The following is an 18,061-nucleotide window of genomic DNA, read 5'->3' on the forward strand; positions in this document are numbered from 1 at the left end:
ACAAATTTTGAAATTGTGCCATGCATAGCTTTCTATTTATAGTCCCACAACATTGGCCACTGCTGTAAAATCACTGCAATATCTCCAACTGCAAAGATAATTCAGGTTATGTTGGCTCATGAGTCACAATGTTCCATGTAACAGCTTGGCTGCAAAGCAGCAGACCACAAAACAAAGGGGAGGTTTTAAAAATTCTTTCACAGGATGTTAGAGCCTGTTGAAGCAATAGAGAGCAGCCTTCTTCATCCGCTGTAGCAAATGTACTGCATTTGGGGTGTAGGTCTCTTGAAAGTATTTAGAGCAAGTGTGAAAGGTTCTGGAAAGTTAAACTCCCATGGTCCGTGGTCAATAGATCCCTCAAGCATTATCAGTAAAGCAAATTATGTGGTCATTATTACATGAATGTTTGTGGCAGCTTGCTGTGAAGAAGTTGGTGGCCATGTTTCCTTAATTACAGCAGTTGACAACACATAAAAAGAACCAGTGCTTCATGATAAAGAACGATGGCATTTCAGGAGTCGTGAAAGGAGCTATTAAAATGCAAACGTTCTGAAGAAAGTCACATAGGTTTAGTCATTCGACGGAGTGACTGGTGTTGGTTTAACCTGAGGGTCATCACCTTTCAGGTGAAGAGACAAGTTGGAGGAGGAGGGTCCTTCATAGTAACCTCAGCCGGTGCTTGAAACGGACATGATAGATGCTGCCAGACTAATCAAGTTTCTCCAAAACACATTTAAAAATTTCAGATTTCTAGCAAATTATAAGTGGGAAAGGCTGATCAGCACTCAGTCTGTTTACTTTTGCTTTCGGGTTGAGAAGTTTGTTACTTCACCCCATGCACAACTCTCCCGCGAGAGCACGTGAAAAGATGCCACCCACGCCCCAGGTCCGCGACACACCTAGCTGTCAATCATTGCGGAGGCTGGCCCTCCAGGCCATGGGGGCGGGGTTTCACACTAAGCCCAGGCGTAGCGTCTTATCGAGAAAGAACTACAACTCCCGGCGTCCCGCGGGCGCGCTTGTGTGTCGCAGTTGCGGGAAATGTCTCTGATCAAGATTGATGAAAGAAGCAAAGTGTGATCACTTCTAACGTGTTTTTATTTGTTTTTCCGCATCGCAGTTTAATCATTTCTGCCTCCAGGAAGCGATTCCTTCGGTTAGCTTTCGGCTGCAAGGTAGGATTCGTAAAGGAGTCCCCGGTTTGACTGTTGGAGTTCCCTTAAACTAAGGCCTAAAGTGTCACTGTGCCGTGAATGACTTGCGTCTGTAATCGGTTGAGCATCAGTTGATGACATTGGAAAATGTGTCTTTGCGAAAATAGTTTGGATAACATACTTTTATGGCAGACTTTTATTTTTCTGTTGTTCTTGGTTCTCTTAAAAATGTTTTTAGATTTTCTGGTTATTTTGAGACTAGTGTGTATGATGTCATAGTCATGCCATCAACTTTTTGCCAGGACTTGGCCTAAGGTCGATTTATGTTAGCTAAAATGGGCAGGTTTCCCTTGGTTTTATTAGATCCTGGCATTTATTTTTAATCAGTACTTCAGTATGGTATTCGAATGATTAGTTTACAGCTCGTCCATTAGATTGAGTGGCATGTCAAATTTTTGAAACTGGATCACCTCCTTAAAGGAGGTTGGGGATGATTTTTCTTTCAGAGATTTTTGAGACAAGAATCTGCTAATTTTTGAATTTGGAGCCAAAAAATAATCACAGCAAAGATCAAAATGGTCGGGCATGCACCTGATTTATATTGCCTTATGATCTGTACTGCTTTTTCTAGTTGCTGCAGTTGTCAAAGACACCGAAGAATGCCATTATCATGAAGTGAAAAGGTATAGTCAAGAGCACCCTTCCAGTTCTTTCCTCTACTTAGGCAAATTTTGTATGTTTTCACGATGTTGGAAAAGGTCTTAAGCCTGATGTCCAAACCATGTCAAGGGGAGGCAGACAGTAGCTTCAAGAAAAGTCCACTTCTTATTCCTTGAGACCACAGGAGGCATTTAAAACACTGCAGCAGTGATTGATTTTTCTCCTTTGCTCCTAAATGCTATCTCTATCTACAGCACTTTTATAATTGTAATGGAGTCCTATAAAAGCAAGTATATACAGGTTATAATGTCTGTTTGTGGGCAGGATGATAAGAAAAGTTCTAATTCTAATAATTCCACATTATGCAAGGAAGCACCAAAATTTGAAATTTGAAGACTTTGGAGTATATATTATAGCTTAGATTTTCACAACAAAACCTAATGTTCATATGTAAATGTATAAGCATTGTCCAATGTACCCTTTAAATTTATACATCAAAAAGTGACATTTATTAGTAATTGAAAGAAGTGGGATGAACAAGTTAATAAATGATATCTTTCTGACTTGGGTTTTGCACCTTTTTAATATTGTAGTTTAATTTTGTAAATGTTCTTGCTCTTGTGAGGTTTATGTAGAGATTCAATAAAGTAATTGTTATAATTACAGGTTACATTTAGTTATGTTTTTTCCCACATTTTGTCTTTAATGATTTGAAAAAGTAATGCATTCATATTCAAATTTACAAAGGAAAAACCCAGGTCACATTTGGTGCAAATTATGTCCTCCAACAAGCAATATGACATAGTGGATGTATTAGATAAATTCAGAGATGGTTTGAACAGGAAATGTACTGAAGGCTCTGAAAATGTAGCAGAAGGTGCCTTCTTGGTTATTATAATGTTATTATTATCATTATCAGGACTTAAGAACGGGAGTTTGCCATTCAACCCCTCAAGTCTTTCAGTGAGTTCATGGCTGATCTCTGTCTTGCCTCCATCCAGTCATGTCACTATATACGATTACCTTTCCTCGGAAAATGTATTGATCTTCAATTTAATTGTTTGAGTGCAGGATTTCTTTGCTGAAAATAAACATTTTGTCAAACTTTTAGTCTTGTGCTGGGTCAGGACATTTAACAAAAATACAAGTTTGAAGGGAAAATTCCATTTTTACTGCATGAGCAGAGTGCTGATTGGCAAATTAAAGCCAACATAAAAATGTAGTTGAATTTTAAGTCTAAATTGTGTTCAGAGTAACTCCCATTTCCTTGATCTATTGTTGTAACTGAAATAGTAGCATCTTTATAAGACAGCCATGCTGTTATGTTGAATTAATCACAGTTGCAAGTTTCAGCAAGTTGCATGCATTCAGAAGGCTATAAAATTAGGCAGAAGATTGGAAATAGCATTCCTATCAAGCTCTAACCTTTTTCCTTTACTATTTACTGGGAAATTGATGACTGGACATATGATTTTATACAGCCTTTTAAGATACTTTTCAGTTACTTAAAATTGGGTTATCACTAGTTTGTGGATGATTAAAATGCATAAGTTTTTTTGTGAAATAATTTTAGCTCAGTTAATCAAATTACACAAGGTTGCCATTCTTGCATCAAGAATTCTTTCAAGTATAGAAGAAATCACCATTGTTCTAAAATACTGTCTAATCTGGCATGTGGCAAAAATTACATATGGTGATACTCAAATTAATTTGGACATACTTCTCAAAACTTAATACAATTAACACTGACTAACCAAACATAAATTTGTTCTTTTGTACTGTGGATGAGTAAAATGCAACAAAAATTGAAATAATAAATAAGAACTTCATAGCCAAACTTTACATGACCAAGGAAACATTAACAGCAAGGTTTTGTGTTTGTTTGTGTGCAAAGGGGTTCAAGAGAAAAGAAACTTTTAAGCTGAGTTTTTGCAAACATGAAAGCCCTTCTAAACTTTACAGAGTGCAACTTCCCTCACTAAATGTGGCTGAATTATCTACAGTTGCATGAGAATGCAAGCAAATGTCCATTGGCCTGTATCCAGAAATAAAAAATCAAGCAGGTTTGGTTGTATTGGTGGAATTTTGGTGCAAACCACTTGCTTGAAAAAACTCTGTCTCTCCATGAAAAGTCAGGTCAATGACAGTATCCTATGTATAGAGAGGCAAATACATCAACCTAATCCAAACTATTGGTTCCCTAGCTAAACTGAGGCTTAAAATTCAAGATTAACTGATATCAATCAATCTAACCTATTACAGGCATTGACAGGTTAATAAACGGTGCAAGCATACGAGTAAAAAACACAGAAAATGGACTTTTCTTAAGACGCAAGGCAGTCATTTAGCCCCTATGTCTGAGCTGTACAATGAAATGCTAAACATTATCCTCTGGTCAATTCCAGTGAATGAAAACACTGAAAATATAGAGTCTGAATTGTAGCTCACTTTCTTTTAAAACAAAATAAAGTGAAAAATTTCTAACAGGTCAGGAATGACTGACACAGTGATCCTGGGTTTCCAAGTATCCTCACCTTGTGAGAGAGAGAGAGAGAGAGAGATAGTGCTTTTATTAGATGAGGAAAAGAGAATGTTGACTGTCAGATTTGATAGCATAAAATGAATTAAGATATTTAAGACCAGGAAGAAAATGGTACCAGACAAAGTTTGCACAGGAATCTTTAGGACAACAAAATGACTTAAAAACTTCCAGTTCAAGGAAAGTAATTGGAAATAAGTCCTCAACAGTTATGGGAAATTTTCTGCTGCCGAGAGTGCAAGAGGAAAAGAAAAATGGGTGCTAAAGGATCAGTGTAGGTTTAAAAAATACAAGTGTGATTACAGCCCTTGAGATCAGCAAGTCTGAGTATAGGAATCCTCTTCAAGTTCAAAGTAATGAATAAATTATTCACAAACTAATTTGATGAAGGTACAGGCCAAGTATATTTGGGATAGTAATCAAGAACATATGTACAATATGTTATGAGTAATTAGAATTAATGTGGACTTGGTGTCTGAAACAGTTAGGAAGCAAGAGGGAAACATCTGATTCAATAAAATCGTGGATTGCGGCAGAGTAGATCTGCAGTTTCGAGGAGAAAATGTCAAATTTGTTTTTTTTTGTGAAAACTGCTAATGCTCATCTGGTGACTGTAATAAAGCTTTAGCACCCGGAGATTGAGTTCAGTACCAACTCTGTCAAATAGCTGATATTTAATAAATTTAATTGTTTCAAACTTCATGTTGGCTTTAGCTGAGGTAACACTTGAGGCTGCCAAGCAAGCAGATTTTGGCTTGAGTCCTGTGCCAGAGGTTTAAACATAAAATCTAAGCTGACACCACTGATATGAGCAAGTTCTGCGCTGTTGCGCTGTCTTGGAAGAGTTGGTCCTAGCTCGCCCTTGGGATAAACACCACAATGGAGATTGTATAGCAGATATCACATAGATATTTGTAAATCCTAACTGCACATTTGGCCGCTGCATTTCCTGCATTACATTGCAAAGTACATTTTAAGAAAAGTAGTTAATTGACTTTAAATGCTTTGTGGCACCCTGATATCTTGAAAGGCACCATAAAATGCAACTTTTAATTTTTTTTACATTTCAGAACTATTACATTCAATTTTTACAGCAGTGTTAAATATTTTTAAGTATCGCATTATGGTTTTGCTATTGAATAACTGTTTAATGCATCTCCTTTCATTCCTTCGAGCAAGTTTTTAACATCATTTTGAAACTATTGGGGTTATGATGAACTTTTGGTGTCTTGCAATTCCAAAAGTTATCTGTGATTTTAATGTGTGTTCAGTTTTGAGTATTTTAATGCAGTGAAGGCGAGTAAATAGTATATTGGTTCAGTATGTACGTAACCAGAATCTTGCGTTGTGCTCGTCCACCAAAAGATTTTCCTTTACAATTATCAATTTATCCCCTTTTGTTTTGCTTGTGGGCAGCTAGTTTTAATCAATTCTATTCTAAGCAGGAAATCTTGCAACTCTCTGCTCGAATGTTGCAGAAGTTGCCAACGCATGTCGGTTTGAAACGGGGAAATACCAATAATGAATGGCCAGTCAAACTTTAGAATTTTATAATGAATTTTTATGAAATGAGAATCTTCAACACGACTCTGCAGTTTAGGGATTCTGTAAAAGTCATGGAATCCTAATCTGTACTCTCCATTATAGTACCTGTGATTCTTTGCCTGCAAACTGTCAGTGCTTGTAGACTTTTATGGCCCTGGCCATCTGCTTGAATTTTATGAACAGATTTCTGTCCCACGTAACACTGTAATTGGCCCTACACTGATATACAGTCAGCCCACCATCTTCCTCAAATGTCTCTGTCCATTGTTGTTCAGTGGATAACCCTTGTCTGATTTAACCTAATTATCCAATTATAGCAATACGCATCAAAAAATGACTTAGGTGTCAAAGATTAATCTTCCTTTTGCTTCTATTTGTTGATGTCCCTTGAAACAACCGATATAGGATAAGGTGACATTATTCACAGATATTAGCCATATTGTCATTATCACCACTGCTCTCAACCTCTCCATTGTCTCTGCTTATCAGTCTGCTTGATTAATGTCTAGCTTTGGATTTGGCTGGATAATTTGGGAGGAATTAAGACACGATACTTGACTACCACCACAAACTTTGTTTTCCATTCATTCCATTTCTCAATTACAGTTACTCATCAAAATTGGTGGCACAGTGGCTCAGTGGTTAGCCCTGCAGTCTTCACAGCTCCAGGGACCCAGGTTCATTTCCAGGATTGGGCAATTGTCTGTGTAGAGTTTGCATGTTCTTCCGTTGTCTGTGTGGATTTCATCCGGGTGCTTCAGTTTCCTACTGCAAAGATATGCAGGTTAGGTGAATTGTTTATAGTGCCCAGGGATGTGTAGGTTAGGTGGTTTAACCGCGAGAAATGCAGGCTTACAGGGAATAAGGTTAGGGCAAACTGAGTTTAGGTGGAATGTTCTTTGAAGGGTTGATGGGCACCTCTGCACTATTGGGATTCTGTAAAACTCATGGAATCCTCATCTGTACTCTCCATTAGAGTACCTGTGATTCTTTACGCATATACTGTTAAATCCGTCATTTGTACCAGTTCTACCACTAACCCTGACTACTTGATTGCTCTTCTGGCTTTTTTTTAACTGTTATGACAGAATGTCAGAGTGCCAGTTCAAATCATCCTCCCTATCCCTGTATTTGCAACACAGTAAAATTCAAACATTTAGTTACACTCAAAATTGATCCTAATGGTTCCTAACCAGACTGTTTGGAAAGCAATACCTGACAACAGGTTTATAGATTAAACAAAATATTCAAGTTTGTTAATAATACTGTAGGTTTAATCAAGTCAAGTAAAATCACAAGGTAAACTAATTTATATGCAATTCTCTTTAATTCTAGCCCCTCCCCCATCCTCACTAAGACAGATAGACAAATAAATGAGATTAAGGAATAAATGGAAAGAAAAAATTGAGATGTAACTGGCCAGTTCAGTTAGGCAGACTTCATGATAAGTAACACTACAGGCGTATGAGATTGTATCTTGCTTGGATCTGAAGATGTTGATGCATACAGCTGGTTTCTAGTAGGCTTAGGAGCATTCATTTAGTACTTGTCATTGAGATTCTATTCTCTGAACTTCAGTAAGTCCACAATGGGAGGATAACCAGGGAGCATTCAAACCTCTGGCCTGTAGACTCACAGGCACGCTTTTTCTGATATGAACACTGTTTAAAAAATTTTTCAGACTTTGGTTTCTCTGTTATGATTGGTTGTATCCCTGTGAGGACCCAAAACATCTACAGCAGACTCTGATCAAAAATTAACTCCAGGCCTGGTCTCAAGCACACATTAGTTTGTTTATTTTTTTAAAAACAAGTTTCTGCTTACAATCTAGAGGTCACCTTAGGCTCTTGGTTCACAGGTCCAAACTGTAAATGATGAATACTATTGAAAATTCTGCACGAGTTCTAACATTGCAATTCTGCTATGCATTTCATCCCATTCTTATATTGTTCCTGCCCTTGCTGTGAACGTCAGCATCTCAACTTTAAAATTCTTGTCTGAGTTTTGAAATCACTTGGCTATACCCCTTTGTATCCTTGCAATCTCCTTAGCTTACAGCCTTTCTCTCAATATTCTTTTCTTTTGAACAAGTATCACTGGACCCAAAATGTTAACCTTGCTTTATCTCCACAGATGCTGCTGGACATTTCCTGCTGAGATTTTCCAGGAATTTCTGCTTGTGTTTCCTCTCTTGAAATCCTGGAATATTATTAATTGTCTCCATTGATGAATATGAATGAATCCATTTGGTCCTCTCTTCTCTGGATTTCCTTAAACCCCATGACCTCTCCTTTACTGCTTTTAAGACTCAACTTCTTTTGAATAAGACATTCTGTTCACAATTTTTTTTTGTCACTTATCCTTCTGTGTCCTCTTTGGGGTTGTCTTTCATTGTCTCATCATGCTTCTTTGAAATACGTTTTGAAATGTTCTTCTACATTAAAAATCTAAATGCCATATGTGTTTACATAAAAGTTGAGTTTTGAGGTGTAGGTTTTTACTCAAAAAAAAACTGCGGTCCACAATAAATGTTTTTGAGAGTTGGAATCCTCTCATTGTCTCACTATTGCAGAGTTGCCAGGTCGGAGACTGTTCCTACTAATGCTGCCCCCAGAAGTAGAATAAAAGAAAAGAACAGTTTTATTGAATTTTTATCAATGAATCTCCCTGAAAATTCATCAGAAACAAAGCTGTTTATGCAAATTTACATACTTTTAACAGGCTTTTCCCTATAGCCTCGTTTACGTTTAAAACAGTGCAGGTGAAGCAGCTTTGTTTCCTGCTTATTCTAATAGCTGCTGTACTGTTGTTTACTTTATGCATACCATCACTGGTAACTTTACATGTTGGGATACTTGGCATGCACTATGATTGACAGTCCATAAATTATCATCAACCAGCTGCTCATTGCTCAAGCTAGATGCAAAACAACGATATCCTGCAGGATTCCAACTACCGTGATGAGATATTTGCTTACTGTATGTTATGCAAATTCATGGTTTGACCCATGGCTGCCACTTTCACACCTGAGAAGTATCCAGTCTCCACGTAAAGATAACATGGTAGGGTAGGATATGTCAAGACATTGGACCATTCATCCTACCCTTTGGCTGATGACTAGAAACGTATGATTGACTATACCCAGTCTGCCCAGGCTTATAACCCACAAGACTATAGTGCCTATTATTAGATTTGATTCTGTGATTTAACATGTTGTTATACAACTCAGATTAAGCTGAAAATTACCCAAATAACTAAGACTTATTCGGGCTTGCATGGTGGCCCACTTGTATTTTGATTTGATGTTATTCTAGTCATGTGCTGAGGTGCTCTAAAAAGTATTATTTTGCATGCTCTCCAGGCATAAGTAAGTAAGGGTATTGGAACAGAATGCAGAATATAGTGTTACAGCGACAGAGAAGGTGCAGAAATAGAGTTCTATTTCCAAGTCTGATAACAGTCGGGGCGGCACAGTGGCTCAGTGGTTAACACTGCTTCCTCTCAGCACCAGGGACCCGGGTTCGATTCTGCCGTTGGGTGACTGTGTGGAATTTGCACATCCTCCCTGTGTCAGTGTGGGTTTCCTCTGGGTGGTCCAGTTTCCTCCCACAGCCCAAAAATGTGCAGGTTAGGTGGATAGGCCATGCTAAATTGCCCCTAGTGTTCAGGGATTGGTCTGGGTGGGATGCTGTGTGGCTCAGTGTGGACTTGTTTTAATCTGTTGGAATGTGTTTTCAAACTTGTGCATCTTCCGCCCAATGGAAGAGGGTTGAATAGGGTATAAGCAGGGTGGGAGGGATCTTTGATTATATTGGTTGCTTTCTTGAGGCTGTGGGAAGTATAGAAAGAGTCCATGGATGGAAAGTCAGTTTGCATGATGGACTGGGCTGCGTTCACAATGCTTTGTAATTTCCTGCCGTCTTGGTCAAAGCAGTTGCCATTACCAAGCTGTGATGCATCTAGAAAGGATGCTTTTGATGGTGCATCTGTAAAAGTTAAAATGCTGAATTTACTTCAGCCTTCTGAGGAAGTAGAGGCGTTAGCATGCTTTCTTAAGCATAGTGTTGACGTGGATGGTCCAGGACAGATTGTTGATATTTGCTGTCTGGAATTTTGAAGTTCTTGGCCATCTCTGAATCAGCACCATTGATACAGACAGGACTGTGTCCACCGTTCTGCTTCCTGAAGTTGATAATGAGCTCCTTCATTTTGCTGACATTGAAGGAGAGATTGATGTCTTTACATCTTGCCACTAAGCTCCTATCTCTTTTTATATTCTGTCTCATCGTTGTTTAAGATCCAACCCTTATGGTGGTGTTATCAGCAATCTTACAAATGGTGGTAGAACAGAATTTGGCCACACGGTCATAATGTCTAAGTAGAATAGTAAAGGGCTGAGTACATAGCCTTGTGGGTCACTGGTGTTGGGGCTTATCATGAAGCGGGTGTCGTTGCCTGTCCCAACTGATTGTGGTCTGCAGCTCAATAAGTCAAGGATCCAGTTGCTTATGAGGGAGCAGATTCAGAGTTTGGGGATGGAATTATGGTGTTGAAGAAGGAGCTAAAGTCAATGACTAGGAGTCTGAGGTAGGTGCCCCAGTTATCCACATGTTTCAGGATGAGTATAGGGCCAAAGAGATAGCATCTGCGGTAGACCTGTTGAAATAGTAGGTGAAGTGTTGTGGATCAGGACCGTCTGGGAGGCTGGAGTTGATGTGTGCCATTGTTCCCCTCTCAAAGTACTTCAGAATGACTGATGACAGAGCTCATTTTTCTTTGGCACTGGAATGAGGGTGGTCTTCTTGAACCGTGTAGGAACCTCAGATGCAGACATCTTCAGCCCCTCCTTACTCCAGCCATGTGGTCTGCGCAGGATCTGAGTGCACAGCTGGGGAGTCCAACTGACAAGTCACTTTCTGTGGGTTCGCTCTCATGAAGGCCGTTCTGATGTTTGCAATGGTGACTGTGGGTACAGGTGCATCTGAGGCTGTTGGGGCAAGTGACATCATTTCACTGACCTCCTTCTGTTCAAAACAAGCATTGGATGCATTAAGCTCATCTCTACCCTACTTCGCTGCATAGCTCCTTCTGTCATGTAAGCCTTGCCACAGTTGATCTGTGTCCTTGTTAATCTGTGACTCTAGCTTAGTCTGGTATTGTTTCTGACATCTCTGGCTTTGCAAAGGTCATACCTACATTTCCTGTGCAGCTCAGGATCACCCGACTCGAATGTTCAGGCCTGGATTTCAGTAGGGAGTGGATTTACTGCTTCATCTACAGGTTCTGGTTGGGGAAACACTTGGATGAACTTCCTTTGCACTCAATTCTCTATACGCTTGCTGATGAAGTCTGTGTCAGTAGAGGCATACTCATGTAGGTCCGCCAGTAGTTCTTGAATATGAACGAACACACTGTTGCCAAGCAGTCCAGTAGGAGTTCATCTGTAGACTCAGGCCAGCACTGTATGACTTTTTGTACCGGATCCTCGTGCTTCAGTTTCTGCTTGTAAGCCAGGAGAAGGAGCATAGCCTTCTGGTTTAATGTTCCCAAATGTAGGCAAGAGATGGAACAACTGGCATCTTTGGTTATGTATCAGTCGTCAAGGATGTTTGGGTCTTAGGTGGTACAGGAGATGTGTTGGTATCTTGGTAACATACTCTTGAGGCTGGCCTGGTTGAAGTCACTAGCTACGATGAATAGGGCCTCTAGATATTCCAATGCAAGGCTATTTGAAGCAGTGTATATTTCACAAAGTGCAGTGTTCACTTCTGCAAGGAGTGAGATGTAAATTGCTGTCAGGATGCCAGAAGTGAACTTCCATGGCAGGTAATAGTGATGGCACTTCACCATTAGTAATTCTCTAAGTCAAAGAGCAGTCACTTAACTAGTGTCATCACATCTGAGCACCAAAACATGTTGATTAGGAGGCAGACTCTCTTGCCTTGCATGAGGATGTGGACCAATCCATTTATTGAACAGGGAAACCCTTGGGTTGTAAGGGACAGTTAAGTGAAGCAGGATTGAGCCACGTCTCAGTAAAATAGCACACACAGCAGTCTGTCCATTCCCTTTGGTCGGTAAGAACATGTTAAAATGTGCATTTGCATGTGCTGGAAGACACATGTTCCAACAGAGTCCTGGCCTTTGCAAATGGAAAGAACCTGACTATGTTGCATCTTTTTCAACTGAATAAATGCTTGAGGGCCAGCCTTTTCCTGTTGTATTTCCCATGGCCATGCCTTGACCAATCAGAATCAACTCGATGGATGTGAATTTAAACAAACTTAGCAGCAAACTGTTTCCAGTGTATTCTCCGTGGAAATGTCTGTAATGATCACAGTCTACTTGATAATCAAGCACAATCCTTTTCACACAGTCTAAATTGCTCTTCTTTCAGCTTTGATGTTCTTGCACTTCTGTCCTGATGAAAAGCTTGGACAGAAAATCTCATCTTTTAGAAATACTGTCATTATATGATTTCACTTGGTTTTTGCAAAATGTAGAAAAGAATACTACTTAACAGCAGAGCATGCACTGATTGTATACTAAAATTCATAGAATTTACACTTCTCCCTGTCTTTAAAACCAAACAACATTTCCAATTTAACATAACAAAGTGTGAAGCTGGATGAGCACAGCAGGCCAAGCAGCATCTCAGGAGCACAAAAGCTGACGTTTCAGGCCTAGACCCTTCTGATGAAGGGTCTAGGCCAAAAACGTCAGCTTTTGTGCTCCTCAGATGCTGCTTGGCCTGCTGTGTTCATCCAGTTTCACACTATGTTATCTTGGATTCTCCAGCATCTGCAGTTCTCATTATTTCTGATACAACATTTCCAATTTGCTGCATGACTAGTATTGTAATTCACTATCAATAATCACATTTGTGATGCGACTAGTCATGTTGTTTCACAAATAATTAGCTTCTGTGCTATCAATTGCATTGGATTTCCCTCAGATCTTGATGATTGGCTGACAAGCTGTTTGATTTCACTCCAGGCCTCTACATCTCATTCACATAGAACTGCTAATATTGGAGCCCATACGCAGCCCTCCCTTGTAAATGATTTTTCTCCTCTGTCATCAAGTTATTCCATTGTTCATGCATGTTATCTTTGTAGAATTTCTTAGAGCATTTGATTACTAAGTAAGTCTGGTTAGAGAGCGAAATCACTGTAATCTCAAAATTTTGTAATCTGTCAGTAACAGAATCTTCAAGGTGTGATCTGAACATGTCCCAGATCACATTTTTATTTTAAAGACATCTCCTTATCAGAAATCCCAAACTTTTCTTAGGCAGATTTTCAAGCCACCATGAAACCATCCATTATAATAAAACAAAAGTGCAGATGCTGGAGATCTGAAACAGAAATTGCTGGCAAAACTCAGTAGGTCTGGTAACATTTGTGGATGGTTCTGATGAAAAGCCACTAAACTCAATGTTAACTGCACGTTCTTCCCACAGATGCTGCCAGAACTGCTGAGTTTTGCCAGCAGTTTCAACTTTTGCTTCATGATTCGTCCACTCTTTATGATAAATGTAGAACAGCTACTACCTTTGGGAGATGATGTTTTTGGAGCGTTTTTCTCCCAATGGTCAACTTTGTCTCTTTTGGATGTGCACAGCAACACAAAAATATGAATCTGCTATTTTCTTGGTTTTGTGTCTGCACTAAAGCTGTTCACTGGCAAGCCAGCATTCATAGTAGTTTCGCCAGCATTAACACTACAGGGCAGTCGGAATCTATTATTTTGCTAATGTTTGATTATAAACCACTGAAATTAAATCCTTGGTCTCTTTTTCGCAGTACAAGTTGTTTTCTCCTCCTGAACTTGGTATACAAGGGAAAATCTTTTGAAACCTACAATGTCTAATCTTTTTGGTTGTTCCAGGGCAAAGGTTCCAAAAGATTTTTAAGGAATTCAGTCTGTTCTGTCAGTTTGTCGTCTTCCACAACTTATACTTGGCTTCGGCTGAAAGTTAGAGGCTTTCCTCTGTTTCTTTTTCTGAGTGAACCCCTTCCTCCAGTCTCTAATGTGTTTCTACAATACCTTGAATTATTTTTCTGTTCTGCAATTTCAGTTCCTTTAGATTAAATATAATAAGAAATTATTTTTCTAATCAATCCTTTCAGAGATATTATTACACCCTGTGGAGCAGGTGAAACTTGAACCCAGGCCTCCCTGTCTAGAGGCAAATACACTACTGTGCCACAAGAGTGCTTTCAATGCCTTTAAAGTTTAACCTGGTCTTTGTATCTACTGCTCTTCCTTGATACCATGTTACCATATTAGGTGGGGGATGGGTGAAAGTCCAACGTGCATCCCTGAAGTGATAACCTCGATGTTGTGCACCAAAAACTATTTTCAATCTTGTGCTACTTGAACTTTTTTTAAAAAATCATCAATGGAATGTAGACATTGTCTGGGCCACCATTTTCTTGCTCATCTCTGAAGGCAAAAACACAGTTAACGTTTTCAGGTCCGGTGACCCTTCCTCAGATCTCCCTCAGTTCTGAGGAAGAGTTGCCCGACCTGAAACTTAACTCTTTTTTCCCTTCACAGATGCTGGTAGACCTACTGAGCTTTTCCAGCAACTTTGTTTTTGTTCCTGATTTACAGCATCCACAGTTCCTTTGTTTTTTGTTTTATTGCCCATCCCGAGTTGTCCTTGGAGGTGAGCTGCTGGAGTTCATTTGCTACAGGTAGATTCACAACGCAATTAAAGAGAGAGATCCAAGATTTTTACCAAGCAATGCTGAGAATTTGTAATATTTTCAAGTTATCATGGTGAGTGGCTTTGAGGGGTACATAGTGGTGATGTTCCCATATATTTGCTGCTCTTTCCTTCTGGGTGGTAGTTGGTTTGGAAGGTGCTGTTTGAGGATCCTTGATGATAAACTTCTGCAGTGCATCTTGATGTACTACTGCTGAGTGTTAGTGGTGGAGGGAATGAACATTTTTGATCATATCAGTCAAGCAGGCTTCTTTGTCCTGAATGGTTTCGAGCTTCTCAAGTGTTGATGGAGCTGCACTTATCCAACCAGTGGAGAGTATTCTGTCGCACTCCTGATGTGTAGTTGGTGGACAAGCTTTCAGGAGTTAGTTTCGGTACTTGTTGTAGGATTCCTAGCCACATGTACTCTTGTAGCTACAGTATTGATGTGGCTAGTCCAATTCAGTTTCTGGTCAAAATGAGCCCCCAAGATGCTAGAGGGGGAATTGAGCAATGATAATAACCATTGAATGTGAAGGGTCAGTGGTTACATTTTGTCTTGTAGGAAAGAATCATCACCTGTAATTTGTGTGATGTGAATTTTACTTGCCATTTGTGAACCGCAACCTGGATATAGAACATAGAACATTACAGCACAGTGCAGGCCCTTCGGCCCTTGATATTGTGCCGACCTGTCATACCCATCTCAAGCCCGTCTAACCTACACTATTCCACGTACATCCATATACTTATCCAATGACGCCTTAAATGTACCTAAAGTTGGCGAATCTACTACTGTTGCAGGCAAAGCGTTCCATTCCCTTACTACTCTCTGAGTAAAGAAACTACCTCTGACATCTGTCCTATATCTTTCACCCCTCAATTTAAAGCTATGCCCCCTCGTGCTCTCCGTCACCATCCTAGGAAAAAGGCTCTCCCTATCCACCCTATCTAACCCTCTGATTATTTTATATGTTTCAATTAAGTCACCTGTCAACCTTCCTCTCTCTAATGAAAACAGCCTCAAATCCCTCAGCCTTTGCTCGTAAGACCTTCCTTCCATACCAGGCAACATCCTAGTAAATCTCCTCTGCACCCTTTCCAAAGCTTCCACATCCTTCTTATAATGCGATGATCAGAATTGTACGCAATACTCCAAATGCGGCCGCACCAGAGTTTTGTACAGCTTCACCATAACCTCTTGGTTCCGGAACTCGATCCCTCTATTAATAAAAGCTAAAACACTGTATGCCTTCTTAACAGCCCTGTCAACCTGGGTGGCAACTTTCAAGGATCTGTGTACATAGACACCGAGATCTCTCTGCTCATCTACACTACTAAGAATCTTACCGTTAGCCCAGTACTTTGCCTTCCGGTTACTCCTACCAAAGTGCATCACCTCACACTTGTCTGCATTAAACTCCATTTGCCACCTGTCAGCCCAGCTCTGCAGCTTATCTATGTCTCTCTGCAACCTACAGCATCCTTCGTCACTATCCACAACTCCACCGACCTTAGTGTAGTCTGCAAATTTACTAACCCATCCTTCTACGCCCTCATCCAGGTCATTTATAAAAATGACAAATAGCAGTGGACCCAACGCCGACCCTTGCGGTACACCACTAGTAACTGGTCTCCAGGATGAGCATTTCCCATCAACTACCACCCTCTGTCTTCTTTCAGCAAGCCAATTTCTGATCCAAACTGCTGTATCTCCCACAGTTCCATTCCTCCGCATTTTGTACAATAGCCTACTGTGGGGAACCTTATTGAACACCTTGCTGAAATCTATATATACCACATCAACTGGTTTACTCTTATCTACCTGTTTGGTCACCTTCTCAAAGAACTCAGTAAGGTTTGTGAGGCACGACCTTCCCTTCACAAAACCATGCTGACTATCCCTAATCAATCTATTCTTTTCTAGACGATTATAAATCCTATCCCTTATAACCTTTTCCAACACTTTACCAACAACTGAGGTAAGGCTCACAGGTCTATAATTACCAGGGTTGTCTCTACTCCCCTTCTTGAACAGGGGAACCACATTTGCTATCCTCCAGTCATCTGGCCGTATTACTGTAGACAATGACGAGTTAAAGATCAATGGCAAAGGCTCGGCAATCTCCTCCCTGGCTTCCCAGATGATCCGAGGATAAATCCCATCCGGCCCAGGGGACTTATCTATCTTCACCCTCTGAAGGATTTCTAATACCTCTTCCTTGTGAACCTCAATCCCACCTAGTCTCGTAGCCTGTATCTCAGTATTCATCTCGACAACATTGTCGTTTTCTAGAGTGAATACTGTTGAAAAATATTCATTTAGCGTTTCCCCTATCTCATCTGACTCCACACGCAACTTATCACTACTATCCTTGATTGGGCCTAATCTTACTTTCGTCGTTCTTTTTATGCCTTAAATACCTATAGAAAGCCTTAGGGTTTACCCTGATCCTATCCGCCAACAACTTCTCATGTCTCCTCCTGGCTCTTCTGATCTCTTTCTTTAGGTCTTTCCTGGCTACCTCGTAGTCTTCAAGTGCCCTAACTAAGCCTTCACATCTCATCCTAACATAAGCCGCCTTCTTCCTCTTGACCAGAGATTCCACCTCCTTCGTAAACCACGGCTCCCGCACTCTACAGCTTCCTCCCTGCCTGACAGTTACATACTTATCTAGGACACACAGGAGCTTTTCCTTGAATACGCTCCACATTTCTAATGTGCCCATACCTTGCAGTTTCCTTCCCCATCCTATGCTCCCTAAATCTTGCCTAATCCCATCGTAATTGCCTTTCCCCCAGCTATAACTCTTGCCCTGTGGTATACACCTGTCCCCTTCCATCACTAAAGTAAACATAACAGAATTGTGATCGCTATCACCAAAGTGCTCACCTACTTACAAATCTAACACCTGGCCAGGCTCATTACCCAGTACCAAATCTAATGTGGCTTCACCCCTTGTTGGCCTATCTACATACTGTGTCAGGAAGCCCTCCTGTACACACTGGACAAAAACTGACCCATCTATGGTACTCGAACTATAGTGTTCCCAGTCAATATCTGGAAAGTTGAAGTCCCCCATGACAACTACCCTGTCTCTCTCACTCCTATCAAGAATCATCTTTGCTATCCTTTCCTCTACATCTCTGGAACTATTTGGCGGCCGATAGAAATCTCCCAACAGGGTGACCTCTCCTTTCCTGTTTCTAACCTCAGCCCATACTACCTCAGTTGACGAGTCACCAAACATCCTTTCTGCAACTGTAATACTGTCCTTGACTAACAATGCCACACCTCCGTCCCTTTTACCATCATCTCTGCTCTTACTGAAACATCTAACTCCCGGAACCTGCAACAACCATTCCTGTCCCTGCTCTATCCATTGACCAGGTTTTACTGTATTTCAACACAGTGCTTCAGTACTTGAGAAGTCACAAATAATGCCGAAC

At 40.3% G+C, this 18,061-nt stretch overlaps 1 protein-coding gene across 4 annotated transcripts in view; it reads left to right on the forward strand.

Moving 5' to 3' along the window:
- The first annotated feature begins 996 nt into the window (after positions 1-996).
- The window catches only part of chuk (component of inhibitor of nuclear factor kappa B kinase complex), a 94,663-nt gene continuing 77,598 nt past the window's right edge, over positions 997-18,061 (forward strand). For 2 of the 4 annotated variants that reach the window (XM_059640392.1, XM_048563323.2), the window contains exons 1-2: positions 997-1,175; positions 1,786-1,837. The gene's annotated coding sequence lies outside the window, so the exon portion shown is untranslated. The remainder of the gene's footprint in view (positions 1,176-1,785; positions 1,838-18,061) is intronic. The other 2 variants (XM_048563321.2, XM_048563322.2) reach the window with 1 other exon arrangement.

The sequence above is a fragment of the Stegostoma tigrinum genome, chromosome 37 (assembly GCF_030684315.1).
Source record: "Stegostoma tigrinum isolate sSteTig4 chromosome 37, sSteTig4.hap1, whole genome shotgun sequence".
NCBI classification, from domain to species: Eukaryota; Metazoa; Chordata; class Chondrichthyes; order Orectolobiformes; family Stegostomatidae; genus Stegostoma; species Stegostoma tigrinum.